General features: G+C 41.4%; 1 protein-coding gene across 1 annotated transcript in view; it reads left to right on the top strand.

Moving 5' to 3' along the window:
- DMD (dystrophin) overlaps positions 1 to 18,801 on the top strand; it is a 2,524,637-nt gene that overhangs the window by 952,705 nt on the left and 1,553,131 nt on the right. The gene's annotated exons all lie outside the window — the stretch shown is intronic.

The raw sequence follows: 18,801 nt of genomic DNA, 5'->3' as shown, positions 1-18,801 counted from the left end.
CTTTAAGAGTTGCTGGGGGAATACAAAACTCAGATGTTAAATGAGCCACAGAACCCAGCAATGTTCACCCCCACCTGCTGAAGAAGACTGCATTAAAGAAAACACCAGGGTGTTAGGAAACCAGAATCCCTTTATCCAGAGGGGCTGGTATATATATGCAACAGACCTGCAGTGATTGACTGTCTGGAGAACTCCACACCTAGCCAGGTCAAACATGCCATACCTGTGGATCTGTGCTTCTGGAAACCCATAGCACAACAGGTCCCAGCAGCACAACCCAACAATAATGTTTGGAAAGAATTGTACTGTATTGCTCTACAGCTGTAAGAGGTTTAACCTGCTCAGAACTGCTGACAAGTTACCTTCCAATGATGTGAGCACATAAAGTGTTTTTGCTTATGTAAGACAAATATCTTTTCAATTAATATTTTATAAACAAAAGTACATTTTGAGTTTAAAAAGTCAACATTTTAAACTAAAAAGGATATGAGATACATATATAATATGCAGATAAAATATAATCCAGGCAGTCACACATTATACATTTAAATAATTTAAAATAACTTCTGCGCAAAGTTTCATATAAATATTTAGTCATCGCTCCATTAGGTCATTTCAATGTAATTTTCCTAATGCTTTTAACAAATACCATTTTGTGCTTTGAGAAGAACAAATAAAAGTAAATCAACTAAATAGTAGCTTTTGGCTTCCCACACTTTTTTTCCTGGTGGCTAGAAAAAAATCACTATGCATTCTTGCTGTTAATGCTTGCATTCTTAGTTAAACATTAAATATATGTCATTTCTGTAGCGACAATTTGAGAGCATTACTTCCCACAAGTTTTATAATTGGAAGGTAATTCTAAAAAAAAACTGTAATGCAAATTCTCAGTCACCCTTTATTTATAAAATGATAGTATTTTCCCGTAAAAGAATTCTGAGTTATAGTAGGTAGGAACCTGAATTTTAATACTTGTCCAATTTTTTATGTAAATATAAACAATGACTGTCAACTCTTTGGACAATTTGTATTCAGCAAAGGATTCTTTCATTGATGCATAACACCTTGCAACTCTTAAAAATTCGCACAAGTAACAGGCATATTACCTCAAACAAAACTGACTTTTGGGGAAAAAAAGGAACATGATAAATCCCCCCTTTTCCCACCTCCATGTCTTTACTATTAGTACAATTTACCCACAGGGCCGGTACTGGTTGTTCAGTTAGATATATATTTTCTACCAAGTTACTCAGGATTTTGTGTAGCACCAAATCATGACAGGTTCACATTTAATGTATTATTATAGTCTTATATATAATATTATTATATTATTATACAATTGTTGTCTCCTACAGATTCTATAATTTTAAGTAAATCCCATCCGATAGTCTATGCTGGGTTAAGTTTGGTATCTATCAAGACTTGATTAGGTAAATTATGTGTATGTGAATAGGAGAAGAAAGAAGCACAGTGTCTCGTGATTAGCACTGTTGCCTTGCAGTGCTGGGGTCCTAGGTTCAAATCTGACCATCTGCTTGGAGCTTTATTGTTCTCTCTGTGTTTGTTTCTTCATAATAATAATCATCTTATGTAGGTGAAAAGGAGAAATGCAAACACAGGCAGGGTATTATTGTATCTTGACGCCACCGGAAGCTAGTGGTTTGACAGGAGGAACGCCTTGAAGCCTTGAAGATCCTAGCAGCATGTGCATTGTATTTTGCCAGCCTTGCAGGTTTAGGGTGAGGGTTCGTTTTCCACCTAGCCTTAGATTAGGAGTTGTAAATGCTGGCATGTTACAGCTAGAACATGCCAGGCTTTACAGTTAATTATCTAAACCTGAGAAGAAAAGTAACCTTCACCATAAGCCTGCAGCTTCTGCGCATGTGCCACTGGGGCTCCGTCCCGGACGCTGGCTGTGTGTGGCGTCCTAGCCGCTGGCTGACAGCTCGCTCACAGCCGCTCCTCTGCTGTGTGCCGCCGCTCACACTCTCTCCACCTGTGCTGTGGCCTTCCAGGACCTGCAGGCCAGCCGGCAGTGCAGCCAATCACATACAAGGAGGCATCACCCCCATGTCAATCTTGACTGCACCAGTACTTCCTGGTGGTGTCAAGATACAATAGTACCCACAGGCAGAACATACAAACTCCATGCAGATGTTGCCTTTGCTCAAATTTGAACTCAGGACCCCAGCACTACAATGCAATAGTGGTAACCATTCAGCCTCCATTTTTCTTCTTCTACCAGAGGAGCATTGGTACAGGAAGATCTTCTTCTTTCCCTCCTCCTCTGGTAATCAAAAGTTGCTATTAATAATCAACACTTTTTGATATTCCCTATAATTTGGTAATTTTATGAAGCATCAACTTGTGTGCGCATTTATTATCAAGCAGTATATGAAGTTCCACATTGAAAAAACAAGTAAGTTCAAATTTTTGTATTTACTATACGGGAAGGTTTCACCACTTGGCTCACAAAGAAGGCCTAAAATAATGTTAGAATAATGTTATGTAACATTATTATAAATAAAAAATAGAATAATAATGTTATATTCTATTTTTAACCTAAATTTTACCCATATATACTGTATTTATTCATAATGGGATGTCTACTATTATGTATAGGTGACTTAAAAAAAGCTAAAGCTTCTCAAATACACCTTTAGCTAAGCATGCTATTGACATTTAGAAGTCTGAAATAATGTCAAGTTCCTCATTTACACAGACATTTAATTAACACAGTAAAACAGGAGCAGTTTATAATTTCTTAAAACGTGTTGTTTCTTTTGCATCTACCACTATAATTATACTCACATAGTTGTTGATTGGTTTTAAATATCCCGTTTTGGGAGATTCATGCATGGCATATTTTTAAGTCATAGATTTGGCACCTGCGAAACTGCTGCAAAATCTACACGTGTCTGTGATTATACAGTTTTTATGCATGCTGGCTGCAGAGTTTACCCTTTGCAGTGCAAAGGATTCACTATAGCCAAATCCATGGTGGAAGCATGAAGTTAATGAAAATCTATCTGTCATTCTAAATCCACCTAATATTTAATCATATTACAATTTCAAGATTTTTATATTGCATTTCAATCTAGTGGCTGCCCATTCTCTAAGGCCTTAGTCACACGGGCGTAAATACGCGCGTATATACGCGCATAAAAACCCACGGGCATTTTTACGCGCGTATATACGCGCGTAAAAGCGCACCTACAAAAGATAGAACATATTGGTGGCAATGGACATGGTCACGCGTTTTTTTTTACGCGCGTATATACGCGCGTATTTACGCCCGTGTGACTAAGGCCTAAGGGCAAAGTCAGACAAGCGTTTTTTTTGCACGCGTCTATGGTTCCCTACAATGTGTTCAGATGTCCATCTTTTACAGGCGCAAAATACTCGCACCTGCAAAAGATAGGACATCCGTGCGCTGGGAAGATCCGTGTGCCGGGAAGGTCTGTACTGCACATAAAATATCCCCGCATGAAGCCCCCTCATCACTGAACACTGTGACAGCACTATATTTTTATACATCACCTTCCGTCGCTGTCGGGGCTCTGGTGCGTCTTGTCGCTTGGTTCTCCGCACTGCACTGAAGCACTTTCTGCAGGCTGGGGATTTAAAAATGCCTGCCTCCAGAAAGTGCTGGCCTGATTGGCTGAGTGCTCAGCCAATCACAGGCAGCGCTCAGCCATTCATTGAATGACAGCTGAGCACTGCCTGTGATTGGTCACAATGCTTAGCTAATCACAGGCAGTTCTCAGCCATTCATTGAATTCAATTTTGCCATTTCTATTTGGTACAGGCAATTGTAGTGTATGCAGTACTGTATATGTAAGGAGAAAGTGCTGCTCCACTCTCCCTATTACTAAGACAAGCATTTGACAGCCTTGCCCCCTCTGGCCTGACAGTTCCCCGGAGGAGGGAAGAGTAGCAGAAGTGCTTCAGGCACCAGTTCAAGCGCCTTTCTATTGCCAATACATGGGCAGGGGTTACCAATGAGTGCTCAAAAGATGCGCTGGGTGAGACTTCACCTCCAATAACATCACTGTTCTAATCCCCATCCCCTACATAATGGGATGTTTGGACTGGATAGTCTAGAGAAGCGGCTCCTTCCCCTAGAAAAGGTCCTGAAGGACCTAGGGCATTATAAAAAGTAAAATTGGAACTTTACAACAGGGAAGAAGGTGCAGGGGATTACTATGAGCAGAAATGCTGAGGGACACAGGAGAACACTGAGGTTGGGTAGCCTGCAGAGGAAAGTGGAAGGATATGTAGCAGGCTTGGGAATTAAGACTATAGGACTTCTCTCATAGTCGCCGGCAGAATCCCCTCCCGAAGGATACTATTGTATAGAGCAAGACGTTTTGGGACTATGAATTTTGAATTTTTCTTGTACCATTCCATTGGAAGCCCATCGGGATTTCGTGTTCAAGAAAAACTGAATAGCCTCCATAATCACCTCCTGCTCCAACTCTCCATCTAGTATATCCACACTACTTTGGGGCTATTTTGGAAAGGTAATATTGTCTAGATAAACAGTTATGGCTCCCTTGGGACCAGTGAGCTTAGAAGTATACAGGTTTGTGTAAAAATTGGCAAATGTATTGTTAATGAGCTCAGGTCAGTAACCTTAGCTTCAGATACTTCTTGAACTGTTATAATTAGGGATATAACACTGTCTTTGCTAGCAAGGTAGGCCAGTAATCAACTATTTTTATCTCCTTGGTCGAAAATTCAATGCTGGAAGCACAGAAGCTTTTTCCTAGTGTAATTGAGTAGTAGCAACTTATACTCCCTTCATAACCAGTTAAGAGCAGTGTGCTTAGCTTCAGTAGAATTTGTAGTATAACAAACTTCTACTTCAGAGAGGTGGTGCTCTAAATCAAGCCTACCCTGTTTCAAGGACTTTCTATAGGTAAAATTGGCTACAGCCAAAGAGCTCCTAGTGAAGGCCTTGAAGGCCTCCCAGACCATAGACTCGGACACCAAAGCAGCATTGAAACCCCAGCAAATCTCTGCCCCCCCCCCCCCAACCAACATAGTTGCAGACTTCATGTTGATCAAGCCATAGGGGATTAAGCTTCTACAGGGGTTATGTTCACCCCTTCTCAAATTGAGAGTTAGCTGGAGTGATGGATGATCAAAGATACCCCAAGGCAGATAAGAGATGTCGCAGACCAAGGAAAGACACTCCGAGGACCCAAAACATAAATCTCTTCTAGAGAAGGAACCATGTGACACTGAGTGACAAGAGTAGGCTGTGTTATGTGGGTGTTTTAAGTGCCATATCTCCTCCAGAAAATAGGAGGAGGTCCATGTAGGTAATTGCAAACTTAACAGATTCTTTCCTTAGCAGGTCTACAGCATGGTTAAAATCTCTCATTAATATCAATGGGCTTGCATCTAGGAGAATCCCTTTGACCATAATATCATATAGTATTTGGCTATTAGTTGGAGGCGGTATATAATCATTGACTATAGTCAGTGGTTGCCCATTAAATAGACCTTGTAATATAATAAAAAGTGACCATTAGGGTCGATATGCAGTCATTTAAAAGTAAATGAGATGTATTTGGCTACTAAGATGGTAGCATAATTAGAACATGTGGTGTGATAGGCCGACCCAACAAACGCCCATTTAAGCGCCATCACTTTGGAGCCTTGCAAATGTGCTTCTTGCAGTAGAAGAATACGGGGAAAGTAGTTTCTAAGGAAATTAAACACTAACACCCTTTTACCTTTAGAGTTGAGGCCTCTGACATTCCATGAAATCATTTTAAGTTTGTCAACCATTGTAAAACAAGGGAATATATGAAAAGATGACAATGGCATATGTTACTTGCACAACCTTATACAGACAATCACCCTGAGGGTTTAACCTGAGATTCAACTTACTATCATAAACAAACCCCAACCTCCCTTCCCACCCTACATATCCAACCCAACTAAGGATAAGTTTAAATCCCTGAACTATTACAGTCACAAGGGGAACAGGCCCACCAAGCATCTCCAAAGAGACAGAAAAAAGGACAACAAAAAAGGAGAGGAGAGAGGAGAAAAGGCAAAAGAGAACTCCCCTGTAGTGTAATGTACACACACCAGTATGAGAGCCAAAATTGCACATACTGCAACCAGCCTAGTAACTCAGTATAAAATAAAACAATGACCCGTTCAGCCTTGGGGTGGGAGGTTAATGCACCCCTCAGCAAAGGCGTCACAATATGGCTACAGTATACTAAACCTCGTTGGTCTTTGGGGTCAGTCGATCAGAAGCCTGAAAAGGAAGGAGAGAACATTCATTGTAAACCAGTTGCTTCAATGTATACTTTATATATGCGTAGAGCAGTCTCAGCATAAAGTAATACACAGTCAAGTATTCTTCCATCGTTAAGGAGGATTCTCCCTCCCCTCATAAGATAGAAAGTAATTGCAAGGTTAATGGCATAAAGAAGTATCAAAAGTTACTTTGATTGACCAGTCCTCGAATGTTCAAAGACAATGAGAGTTTATTGGCGCAATAGCCAAGCAATCACATCTTCCAGCTTATCAAAAAAGTGAGCCCAGTTGTCATTGATAACCTTGAGCTTAGCCGGATACATCATTGCATATTCCAGCTGTTTAGCGCATAAGAGACGCTATGCTTTCATGAACTTCTGGCGACGTTTCTGCACTTCCAGGGAGTAGTCAGGGAAGATTCTCACGTTCCGTCCCTGTACTTTTAGGGGGTCCATCCTTCAGTTCAGTTCCAGCACTCTATCTCTGTCCCTGTAATTTAGAAGTTTGGCTATAAATGTGCGTGGAGGGGCTCCCAGAGGCATGGCTCTGGTTGGAATACGGTGCGTACGTTTCATGCAGAAGAGGGTGGAGGGGGAATTGGATCCATAGACTTCCCTGAGTAATAATTCGAGGTATTCACAGGATTGTCTCCCCTCCACTCCCTTAGGCAGGCCGACCATCCTAGTATTGCATCTGTGAAAGCAGTTTACCAAGTCATCGATCTTTAACTGCTGAGCAGAGGAGGTAGATTCAAGCACCTGTATTTGCCCTAAGTGGTGTGACTATGTCCACTAGATCAGAGATTCACATCTCAACAGTGGTGGTGTGCTCTTGTAAGTTGTGGAAATCTTCCCATAGCAAACCAAAGTCAGACTGCAGGGCATAAATCTTCCCAGTAAGTGCAGATCGACACTCTGTTATGGCCCCAAATATGTTCGCAAGAGTTGGGCTTACAATGGTGGGGCCAGAAGAAGAACCCTAAGGTGAGCTGGATGCATTGAGTTGAGCGTCTTTCACAGCACCAGGTTTCGCAATATGCTGTGCTCTACTAGTAAGCTTTATTTATTTTGTAGGAGCGAACAGACAGTAGCTAGAGCTACTTTGTATCACAAGAGAGTGCGGGTTGTGTATCATCATGACTTTGTCATGCTAGCAGCAACGTACTCCCCAATTTCTAGTTTCAAGATCAGAACTCTGGAGCAGGGGTATTGTGTAGAATATGTTGCTTCAGCAAGAAGCCACTAATGAGCAGCAGAGTACAGTAACAGTCCTGCACACATTAGAGAGCAGCTGTATCTTGCTTCTCCCTCCCCCTGTGGAGTGCCCTTCCTCTCTCTCTTGGACTCCAAGCTTTTGTCTAGGTGGGTGAACAAGAAGGGGCTGCAAGTGGGTAGATGAGTGGGGAGGGAAGACAGGTTGCTTCACTTGTGGTGGGATTATAGTGTTTATTAGGAAACTTTTCTTGTTGCCTCATGTGGCTTTCTACTTTCTTCTCACTCTCTCACTGTATCTCTTCCCACTCCTCCAATATCCCCTCTCCTCTCATTGTGGGCGCAGGGTGGAGTAAAGAGCTGGTGTCTCCCTGCCTCCAAAGATGACCTGGCTGCGAGACAGATGGTGCAGTGGTGTCAGGTGTCAGCATGGCTCCCGCTGCGTAGGCAGCAGGGGAGAGACGGGGCTGGAGTGCAGGTGCCATGGGCAGGGGTTTGCAGTTTGGGAACAGCTAGCAAAGCCTATGTCAGAGCTGCCTGTCACTCACCCGTCCGTTGCTGCAGGAGTAGAGTGGAAGGAGCAGTGCACAGCTGCAGCACTGCAGGAGTCCCATGTCAGTGCTCCATGCAGCCCGGACAGCATGGGGGTTGTAGCTGGGCTTTCCGCCTGGTGCAGACACCCGATAATCCAGCTCTCAGGTCTTCTGGCTTCTGCAGACTACAACAAGTCTAAGTCAGGGTCCATCCACAGTAAGACCACAAAAGGTCCTAAAGGTCTTCAATTGTTACCTACGGGCAGGAGTGATAGTACAGGACCCGATTGTCGAATCAAGGTCCTTTTGCAAGCAGGATTATAGGGTTTTTCCATAGGCTGGATGGCGGAGCTCATTCCCAATGCGACCAGTGTGTCTGCCAGCTAGGCCACGCCTCCTCATACTCTGTATATACACTTGTCTTTTTATGCCGCAGATTTTCCATTGCAGTTTGGTCATACGATGTTGGTTTCTAATGAACTCAAGTATTTAAAATAGTGAAAATAGGTATACCCTAACCCTTTAGGGGAGCAGCTTATTTATTTCCACCAATTGACCGCCAAAGAACACACAAGCTGGATGCAAACAAGGCAGATACAAATATGCACATGGAAAAACTGAAATGAAAGAAGCCATCAAGGATAGAAAAGCATGGAAAATGATAATCCATAAGGTGACTGGAAGTTGACCTCCACTGAACGGATAAACATCATCATTGACGTTGTAGTTGGGATTTTGCACTACAAGTGAAGATTACATAAACTTCTGTGCATTTCATTGTTTTCCTGTGACATGGATAGACAGTTTGCCAATGTAAAGCCTCTATGCTTATGCAGGCATCATTTGCTGATGATGTCGAATGTGACTTTGATGACTATGAGATGACTACGTCTGTGACAGGTAAACATTTTTCAAAGTTTTAGTCCGACCTTTTTTTCTTTTTACATCATATTTTTTCACATATCTGTGTTATTTAAATATTTCCTTATTATTTCATTCAGAAGCAAAATAGAAGAACAAGATATCGGGTGCACACTCTTTTTTTTTTGGAGAGAGCAACCAAGGGTCATTTTAGGAACTTCTATGTTGATTTGAGAAGGTAATAAGCATGTTTGTATGTTTTTTTTTGTCTGTAATAGCCTAATTAATTACTTTTGTTATTTAAAGGTATACAGAAAAGGTCATATGTTTCTGCAGACTCACTATTCGGGCATTTGACTGACTGCTGGAGTACGTCAGGACTTGATATTCAACAACACTATGATGAGGAATGCAATTTCAGCAAATGAGAGGCTTCTCATCACCTTGCGATAATTTATTGTTAAGCTAAAATATATGTGTTGCATTATATATTTGTTACCATTATTTCAAGCAATGTTTACACTGATTTTTTTAAAAACATTCAAACTGTGAATAATGTGACACATTAAGATGTCCATAGAGTAGGGTTGGAAGGAACCTCCAGGGTCATCGGGTCCAACCCCCTGCTCAGTGCTGGATTTACTAAATCATCCCAGACAGATGTCTGTCCAACCTTTGTTTGAAGACTTTCATTGAAGGAGAACTCAGCACCTCCCGTGGTAACCTGTTCCACTCATTGATTACCCTCACTGTCAGAAAGTTTTTTCTAATATCTAATTTGTGTATCCTCCCTTTCAGTTTCATCCAATTGTTTCTAGTCTTTCCTTGTGCAAATGAGAATAGGACTGATCCCTCTGCACAGTGACAACCATTCAGATATTTGTGGACCACTATTAAGTCTCTTCTCAGCCTTCTTTTTCGCAAGCTAAACATTCCCAGATTCTTTTTTAACCGTTCTTCATAGGACAGAATTTGCAGACCACTCACCATCCTGGTAACTCTTCTCTGAACTTGCTCCAGTTTGTCTATGTGTTTTTTAAAGTGGGGTGCCCTGAACTGGACACAGTATTGCAGATGAGGTCTCACTAATGAAGAGTAGAGGGGAATAATGACCTCCCGTGATCTAGACTCTATGCTTCTCTTAATACATGCCAGAATTGTGTTTGCCTTTTTTGGCTGCTGCATCACATTGTTGACTCATATTCTGTCTATGATCTATTAGTATACCCAAGTGTTTTTCATATGTGATGCTGCTTAGCTCAATTCCTCCCATGTCACGCATTCATTTATAACCCTGTTGGATAACTCCAGATAAAATGTATGTTATGGTAAAGGTTTTTATTGCTTAATATTATGTACATTTTTCCATTGTGAGTCGCAATATATGTTCTCATTACTGGTCAGCATAACTATGGCTAAGGGGAAAGAATTATGGAAAAAGACCTGAAGGTACTAGTTCACTGTAGACTTAACTGGAGCAATCAGCTGCTGCAAAGGCAAATATAGTTTTGGGGTGCATTAAAAGAGGTATAGGGCCGAGGGATGAAAACATTATTCTTTCACTATATAAGGCACTTGTCAGGCCTCACATAGAAAACTGTGTACAGTTCTGGACTCCGCTGCTCAGGAAACATGTTGTAGTGCTTGAGGGGGTTCAAAGACGGGCAACTAAATTAATAAACGGAATGGAACGACTGGAATACCCAGATAGGCTATCAAAATTGGGATTATTCACCCTGGAAAAAAGACAGTTACTGGGACCAAATAACTATGTATAAATACGTTAGGGGACAATACAAGGATCTCTCTCATGATCTGTTTATACCCAGGAAAAAGACCTGAAGGTACTAGTTCACTGTAGACTTAACTGGAGCAATCAGCTGCTGCAAAGGCAAATATAGTTTTGGGGTGCATTAAAAGAGGTATAGGGCCGAGGGATGAAAACATTATTCTTTCACTATATAAGGCACTTGTCAGGCCTCACATGGAATACTGTGTACAGTTCTGGACTCTGCTGCTCAGGAAACATGTTATAGTGCTTGAGGGGGTTCAAAGACGGGCAACTAAATTAATAAATGGAATGGAACGACTGGAATACCCAGGTAGGCTATCAAAATTGGGATTATTCACCCTGGAAAAAAGACAGTTACTGGGACCAAATAACTATGTATAAATACGTTAGGGGACAATACAAGGATCTCTCTCATGATCTGTTTATACCCAGGACTGCAACGGTAACAAGAGAGCATCCTCTATGTTTAGAGGAAAGAAAGTTTCATAGCCTGGCACACTATGTAAGGCTGTGTTATGTAATTACATATTATTGTATGTTCCTAAGACTAGTTTAATGTCTTTGCTACACAAACTGCTGTTTATTAGAAAAGGTTAATACATTATCAAAATATCCATAGAATATAATTAAAATAAATTAATGTATCTCCATAAGGTTTTAAATTGTTATTTTTTATGCATTAATAAGGTTATTTTCTTTTTCTTTTGCAGATTTTTGGCCACAGGAAAGAACTATGTATCTGTGCACCTCCAATTTCGGGTTAGTTATTCTACAATTTCCGGAATTATTAGGTGTATATGCAACGTTCGCTGGCAGAAATTACATTCTCATTAGAGTTGAGCTAATGTACTCTGTCGAACTTGATGCTCGTTTGAGTATTAGCGCACTCGATGGTGCTCGTTATTCGAACGAGCATCAAGCTGTGTTCGATCCCGCCCCAGTTTTTGGCTCCTCCCGCTGTGACATGCCTGTTTTGGCCCCTCCTTGCCGTGACGCAGTGCGCGTCAATGGCAATTTTTTTGTCTGGCAGGCAGGGGGGAAAAAGAGAGAGACCAAGAAAAAAAAAAAGCTCGGGACCCAGCGTCCCACATACAAGAATGCTCGAGTCTCCCATTGTGGCCAATGGGGTTCATTACTCGAGTAGAGCTCTCGAATTTTACGAAAACCTCGACTCAAATAATGTGCACCCCGAGCATTTGGGTGCTCGCTCTTTTCTAATTGTCATGTCTTGCTCAACTGAGGAGACTTGATTAGAAGCAGGCTTTCAAACTGAAACAATGTTTTTGTCTAGATGCAATGGATGGTAAACATGTACTTTTTCTTCAACCACCGCACTCGGGATAAAGCTTTTTTAATTATAAAGTTTTTTTTTCTGTGGACTTGATCACAGTGGCTGATGCATTGATGTTGGTGCTCATGGCAGCACAGGAGATTCTCGGGTGCTGCGAACATCACAGATTGGACTGCAAATTCTTCAAGATTGCGTGATGCTCCAAGCCCCTCTACCTTTCCCAGGAATCTCGAGTCCACTACTCTTTGTAATGGAATTGGATGAAGGAAACTTGCTGGACCCATACCCACAGAGAGGTCAAGATGGCTGTAGGAGAATTTTTAAATATTGGCTGAGCCAGGCATGAAGAGTCATGGAGTGTGCCTTCGGAATATCGGTTACAATATGGAGGGTCTTAACAATGCCTATTCAGGTTTTAGCAACCACATTGATGCCATGATCAAAGCCTGTTTTGTATTTCACAACTATATGTGGGATCAAAATACAGACATTGATGTGGAGTCACTTCATGCAGCTTTTGACACAGCTATCAACTGGGGTCCTGGCAGCCAAACTACTTTTGCATCATATGTCAGAGATGCCTTCTCTATCTATTTCATTAATCCTGAAGGTGCCATTCCCTGGCAATACAACTGCAGCGATGGTATATAGCCTTGAATGCTGAAATTGTATTCCTCATCTACAAAATTATTTCAAAACTATGTATCTTATAATATAATATAAATGCCTAAACTTTATGTATACTTTTCATATCTTACTTTGTACATATTCATTTTCATCATAAAATAAAAAAAAAACATTATGTCTTAATATGTAATAAAGTGTTTTAATTTTGACAAACCTCTGTTTTTATAGTTAATACAAATGTGGCTGATGTTATTTAAATAAGATAACATCATATAAAATTGTCAAATTAAAAAAAAAAAAAAAATTATATATATACTATATTTTTTTTTAGCCAATGCACTGTATAAGGCTAATATTCATTCATTAAGATAAGACTGGTGATGTTATTGCTGTTTATTGTGAAGATGTATAAATCCACATTATTGCTCACCATTTCTTTTTTACATGCACATCATGACTCATTCACAGATATAGTGACATATATTGCAGCAACAATGCCTAATGTTTATTTGTAGGATCATAAAAAGAAATCTTTGTACACAAAAGTACACCATATGTTGGTATTAAATTTTTTAAGGTATTACTAAAACGAAATATATTGTTTTTATATAAAAAGTTTCATTTTATAACTATTACAATATTCACTATTGAAATAGTTATTTAACATAACATATTTCTACATTTGGAATTTGGTAGGAGAATACTAAGTGATTGTTGCGCTTGGTTCAGGTAGCCGGCTCAAGGTTAACTCAGCCTTCCACCCTTCCAAGGTCAGTAAAATGAGTACCCAGCTTGCTGGTGGGTGGGTGTTTGTGTGTGTGTGTGTGTGTGTGTGGGGGGGGGGGGGGGGGTTAAAAATGACTGGGGAAGGCCATGGCAAGCCACCCCGCAAAAACAGTCTGTCAAGAAAACGTCACATTCTGATGTCACCCTAGGAGTCAGTCATGACTCGGTGCTTGCACCAGGGGACTTTATCTTTACCTAACTGTTGCCTGAATAATACGTATTATTATAAGAGGTAGCCATACGGCTGTTAAGGAGAGCAAGATAAGAGTTTGCTGAAAAAGTATAATGGTAATGACCCTGGTATGACGTTGGTTGAGGTAAAGCGTAATTAGTATGATGCTAGTTGGACCTGTTAGGACCAGATTTGCTTGGTACATAATTATATGATGTAGACACCACTGATGACGTTGGGCTACCTATTGAATGCTGTTGGGTGTAGGCCTGATTTTTTTAGAGCATTGATCAGATCCCCTGTAAATGAAATATGTTGTGTAAGTCTCAAAATATGAACTAGGGCCAGCCTGTACTTCACTATCTAAGTCCACTTTTGGAGTGCTATGTCTCAGGCCTTAGTCAGACGGGCGTTTTTGTGCGCGATTTGCGCATGCACATGCGTCCGGTGATTTTTTAAAACCATTGCTTTGCAATGGTATCGGACACGTGAGCGCTTTTTATGCGCTCGTCCGATAAATTATAGAACAGAAATCGCAGATCGCACCTATCTGCGATCTGCGATTCCTGTTCTCTTCTCTATATGTGCTCAATGGGGCCGGCGGCAGCAGCGCCGACCCCATTGAGAACATATAGAAGACAAATCATTCTTCTCTGCCACAGCTGTAACAGCTGTGGCAGAGAAGAACGATGTTTGCCCATTGAATTCAATGGAGCCGGCAATACAGCCGGCTCCATTGAGAGCAATGCGCTGCGGGCGAGTGTGGGATGAATTGTCGGGAAGGGCTTAAATATATATTGAATTCAATGCGCTGGACAGCTCTGGCCCGTTTCTAATGAAAAGCGGCTAGGAGCAGATTTTTCGGGCGATTTTTTTGGCCCCGGTCACGCGATTTGCGGATGCGCATCCGTCATGCGATCCGCAAATCGCACGGAAAAACGCCCGTGTGACTAAGGCCTCAGGCATGGTCTTACCCATCCCACCATTTATTTGTTCTTGGGATGCAGAGCACTCTTGGTTTCCCGAGAATAAAAAAAGGAAGCAAAATAAAATGTTACATTACAGTATCCTCTTCATATATCCATTTAACAATTATAGCATGCATATTAGATTGCAAGAACTCTATCATTTTCCATTTTAAAGTATTTAACATATTTACATTAAATTGGTTCATTTTGTCACAAATGTTTTTTCTACATATATTGTAGTGATCAATAGCTAAACTTTGAAAGCATATATATAATGAAATACTAAATTGTGTTGCTTTATGGTTTTCTGAAGGCAAGACAAATAAAAGTTGTTTGATATAGACATCTCTACTTACTAGCTGATTTTCTGGCTACTGCAAAGGAATTTTAGATCATTGTAGAAGGGTCATTTTTTTCTGGATAGTGGGAATTTTTGACACTCTTTAACATATTTCTGAAACCTGTCCCACATAGACCATAGTAACATAGTTCATAGGCTGAAGGGAGACAATGTCCATCTAGTTCAGCCTGTTTCCACCCCTCCTTGCTGATCCAGAGGAAGGCAAAATACCCTCAATGAGGCAGAAGCGAATTAGCCCATTTGGGGGGAAAAATTCCTTCCCGACTCCATAATGGCAGTCAGAATAATCCCTGGATCAACGTTTGAAAATTCTTACCTGACTCCAAGACTCAGATCAAGAACCCCTGGTTATTTAATATCAATATCCTGAAATATTATAGCACTCTAAAAAGGCATCTAGTCACCTCTTAAACTCCTCTATCGCTTTTGCCATCACCACGTCCTCAGGCAGAGAGTTTCACAGTCTCACTGCTCTTACAGTAATGACGTAGTGATGTAGCATTCACTGGCTAGCAGGAAATGCCAAATCCTCAGCAGTCTGCTTTAGCACGCAGATGCAGGCTAGTGCCACGACTGCGCATGTGCAGTGTCTCGCCACTAGTGTTCATATAGTATATGAATAGTATATGAACATTCGCAGTGAGACACCTTGTGCATGCAGTGGTGGCAATAGCCTGTGCCTGCGCACTACAGCAGGCTGCCGAGGGTTCTGTATTGCCTGCTAGACAATGAATGCTACGTCACTAGTGATATGGTGTACACTGATCTGCAGGACACAGAATGCCGAGAATGTATGATACATCAGAAGGGGTAGAAGAATCGGCTGTCTAGAAGGGACGTGACCCAGAGGACTGGAGGAGCCAGGAGAAGATCGTCGGGGAGAAGATCTGGTAAGAAAACTACCTGGGGAGGAATAGGTAAGTATAGAATTTTTTTTTCTAATTACAGAACCCCTTTAAGAGTGCCTATGTCTAACACCAAGAGGGTGTGCAATAGGCATATGAACATCAGAACTGGGCGATGGAGCAATGTAAGAAGATGGATTGGGCTGATGAACTCTGTTTTTTCTTTACACTATGTGAATGATTGGGGGCGTGTGTGTCACTTACCTGGAGAAGAGATGGCATTAGGTGGCAAGCAGGAGGAAGCAGTGTGATGCTGTGAGCAATGTTGTACTGGCGTCCTAGTATTCATGTGGATGTTACTTTGACACATACTACCCTGTTTCCCCGAAAATAAGATGCGCCTTATATTAATTTTTGCTCCCAAATATGCGCTACGTCTTATTTTCAGGGGGTGTCTTATTTTGCCGCGGCAAATCCGTCTGTGGCCGCTAATCCCTCAATTGGCCAGCTTTGTGGATGAAAATTCTCAGAAATCTCGTCCACATGGGACAGCAAATCTGTCACGGCAAAGCTGGGAGAAGCCGGTGTTGTGGTGCGGATTCACCGGCCACAGAATTAGAAAAGCGTGCAGCCAGGTCACTTCAAAACAAGCGGCGGAGTGCCGTGGGTTTTGAACCAGCGCTTTCCCGGTGGAAATCTCGCTGTTTATCGCTGTGGCCAAACTGTGAGATTTCCGCTGGAAATACGCTCTGTGAGAACCCAGCCTTAAGAATCACACACAGGTTGCCTGACTCACACACAGAGCCATAAAAAAATAGGGGCTGTAAAGTAACGTACCTGTCTGCAGACAGAAGTTCCTGTACCACTTGTAAGCAGGGATGGTATTGCAGCTTCCGGCCACCAGGGGGAGCTCATCACAGCAGACATGTACAGCAGGAACAGAACGTACAGTATGGACTTTTCCAGCCAGCAAGGGGAGCTCACAACAGCACACTCGTACAGCACAGCAGGGAAAGGATAACAGCAGACTGTCTGCAGATCTACCTATACATCTGGAGGTAGGAGACAATGGGGATGGCAGCAGGGGACAGGCCTCTTGACTTGAATTTCAGGGGGTGCCTTATTTTCGGGGAAACACGGTAGCTATGTAAACTAAATTGCTGACTGAGTATATTCCTTCATGGTAATGGCATTTGCTAATAACATTTCAGGAGAATAATGCACATTATCACACTGCAAAAATGGTTGGGAACATGACAAAGAGTTCAAGGTGTTGACTTTGCCTCCAAAATTCCTCGATCTCAATCCAATCTGGCATGTGTTGGATGTGCTGATGAGCTAAATCCAATCAATGGAGGCCCCACCTCTCAACTTTCTGAACATAAAAGATCTACTGCTAACATCTTTGTGGAAAATACCAAAGAATACCACAGCTTGAGAAATCCATGGGTCAGAGCTGTTTGGGCAGCATTAGGAGGACTTACATATTAGGCAGGTGGTTTTAATGTTAATCTGTGTTTTTACCAATCACCGAATACAAGAAAATACGACATAAAAATGTTTGCCATTCATAGTGAGTACCTAGGGTGCAATGTTGTGTCTATGAGTGAGTGAGGTGTGCAGATATTTAAACTGTTGCATTTATTTTGCCCACTCTGTCATAATTTGGTTTGTGATGCATATCTATATATCAACTCATTATACTGTATTCACAATTTACCGGTGATTCCTTGCTTGTAGTGCATCTGCAAAATACATGTTAGCAGGATTTCTGTGTGCTCCAATCTGCAAAATTATAGCTAAAAGAGCCTAGTATTGATGCTATTGAGCACTCTATTCACCATAGCTGACCCAACTCTGGGTTCCTTTTTTGGAGGCTTCTTCGAGGGTATAATTTCTTTCTTGCAGAAAGAAAACGGAAGCTACAGGGGAAGGCCAGAAGTTACAGTAAAAGTAACAATCATGGTGTAATTCTGACAAGGGGCCTTAACTGAAGTATAACATGTAGACAGATAAGCCTCTTTGGACTCTTAGGTGGTCTTCACACATGACAGAAATGCTGCTGAATGTCTACTTCCAATTTTTCCCAGGATATGATTGAGATTTCTTGAACTCTCATTCACTTGACTTGCACTGTAACTGTAAAAATACTACATATTTTTTGCATGGAAATCTGTGGTAGAAAATACCCACCATATCCACCCTATGTGAACATACCATCAGCAAGGAGCATACTGTAGGCTAGTTAAGCATAATCTAAGAAAAGTAAAGACAAACATTTAAAGAGGTTTTCTGACATATTCACTCATATTAGTGCAAACCAATATTTGCTATACAATATGCTATTGGGGTCCAAATTCAATTAACACTCTCCATGACCAAAACTATATAAAATCAATATACGAACAGTGTCAGCAGACTTCTGCTTTGCTGGTGTGGTGCATCTGATAGGCGACATCACTCAGCCAGAAGGCCTGGTAAAGTACTCGTAAGGTTGGCAAGTGCACTTCTAATGTAAAAGCTCTGAGACAGGTCTACGGGACGTCACTGATGATGCCCCTATTCAGCCTCCTATTAGCTGCAGCATTCACGTGGGTAAACTACTCATATGACAGCTTCAGCGCTTGCAAACATAAGATTGGAGCACAGCGAGCAGCAGTGAGGTCAGCCGTGTGCATTAGGAGGTGAGTATTTAGTTTTATTTTTTTATATAAAATGTGTCCCTCCAGTGACACCAATGTTAGAGGTACTTGGAAAACGCCTTTAAAACATACCTATGTTTGTAAGCATAGATCATAATGATAAAACAACAGATATTTACAGTAAGGCAACTCTCAAACAGGCGTGCTTTTTTCCGCGTTTACCACGCCGTTTTGAATACGCTGTACATGCGGTATAACGCTACCATTGATTTCAATGTGAGCCTTGCAGACTTGCACTCGATTGCGTCTTTTTCCAGCGATTTTCAAGCAGAGTCTGTTCTGTTTTTTGTGTTTAGCGTACCTTATCAATGAATGAAAGTAAAACTGTGGCGCTTTGCCCCGCTGCTCTGTAAGAGTGGCCTTAGGCCTC

The sequence above is a fragment of the Eleutherodactylus coqui genome, chromosome 1 (genome assembly GCF_035609145.1).
Source record: "Eleutherodactylus coqui strain aEleCoq1 chromosome 1, aEleCoq1.hap1, whole genome shotgun sequence".
NCBI lineage: Eukaryota > Metazoa > Chordata > Amphibia > Anura > Eleutherodactylidae > Eleutherodactylus > Eleutherodactylus coqui.
The sequence above is the reverse complement of the archived record's forward strand: the minus strand, read 5'-3'. Positions and strand labels throughout refer to the sequence as shown.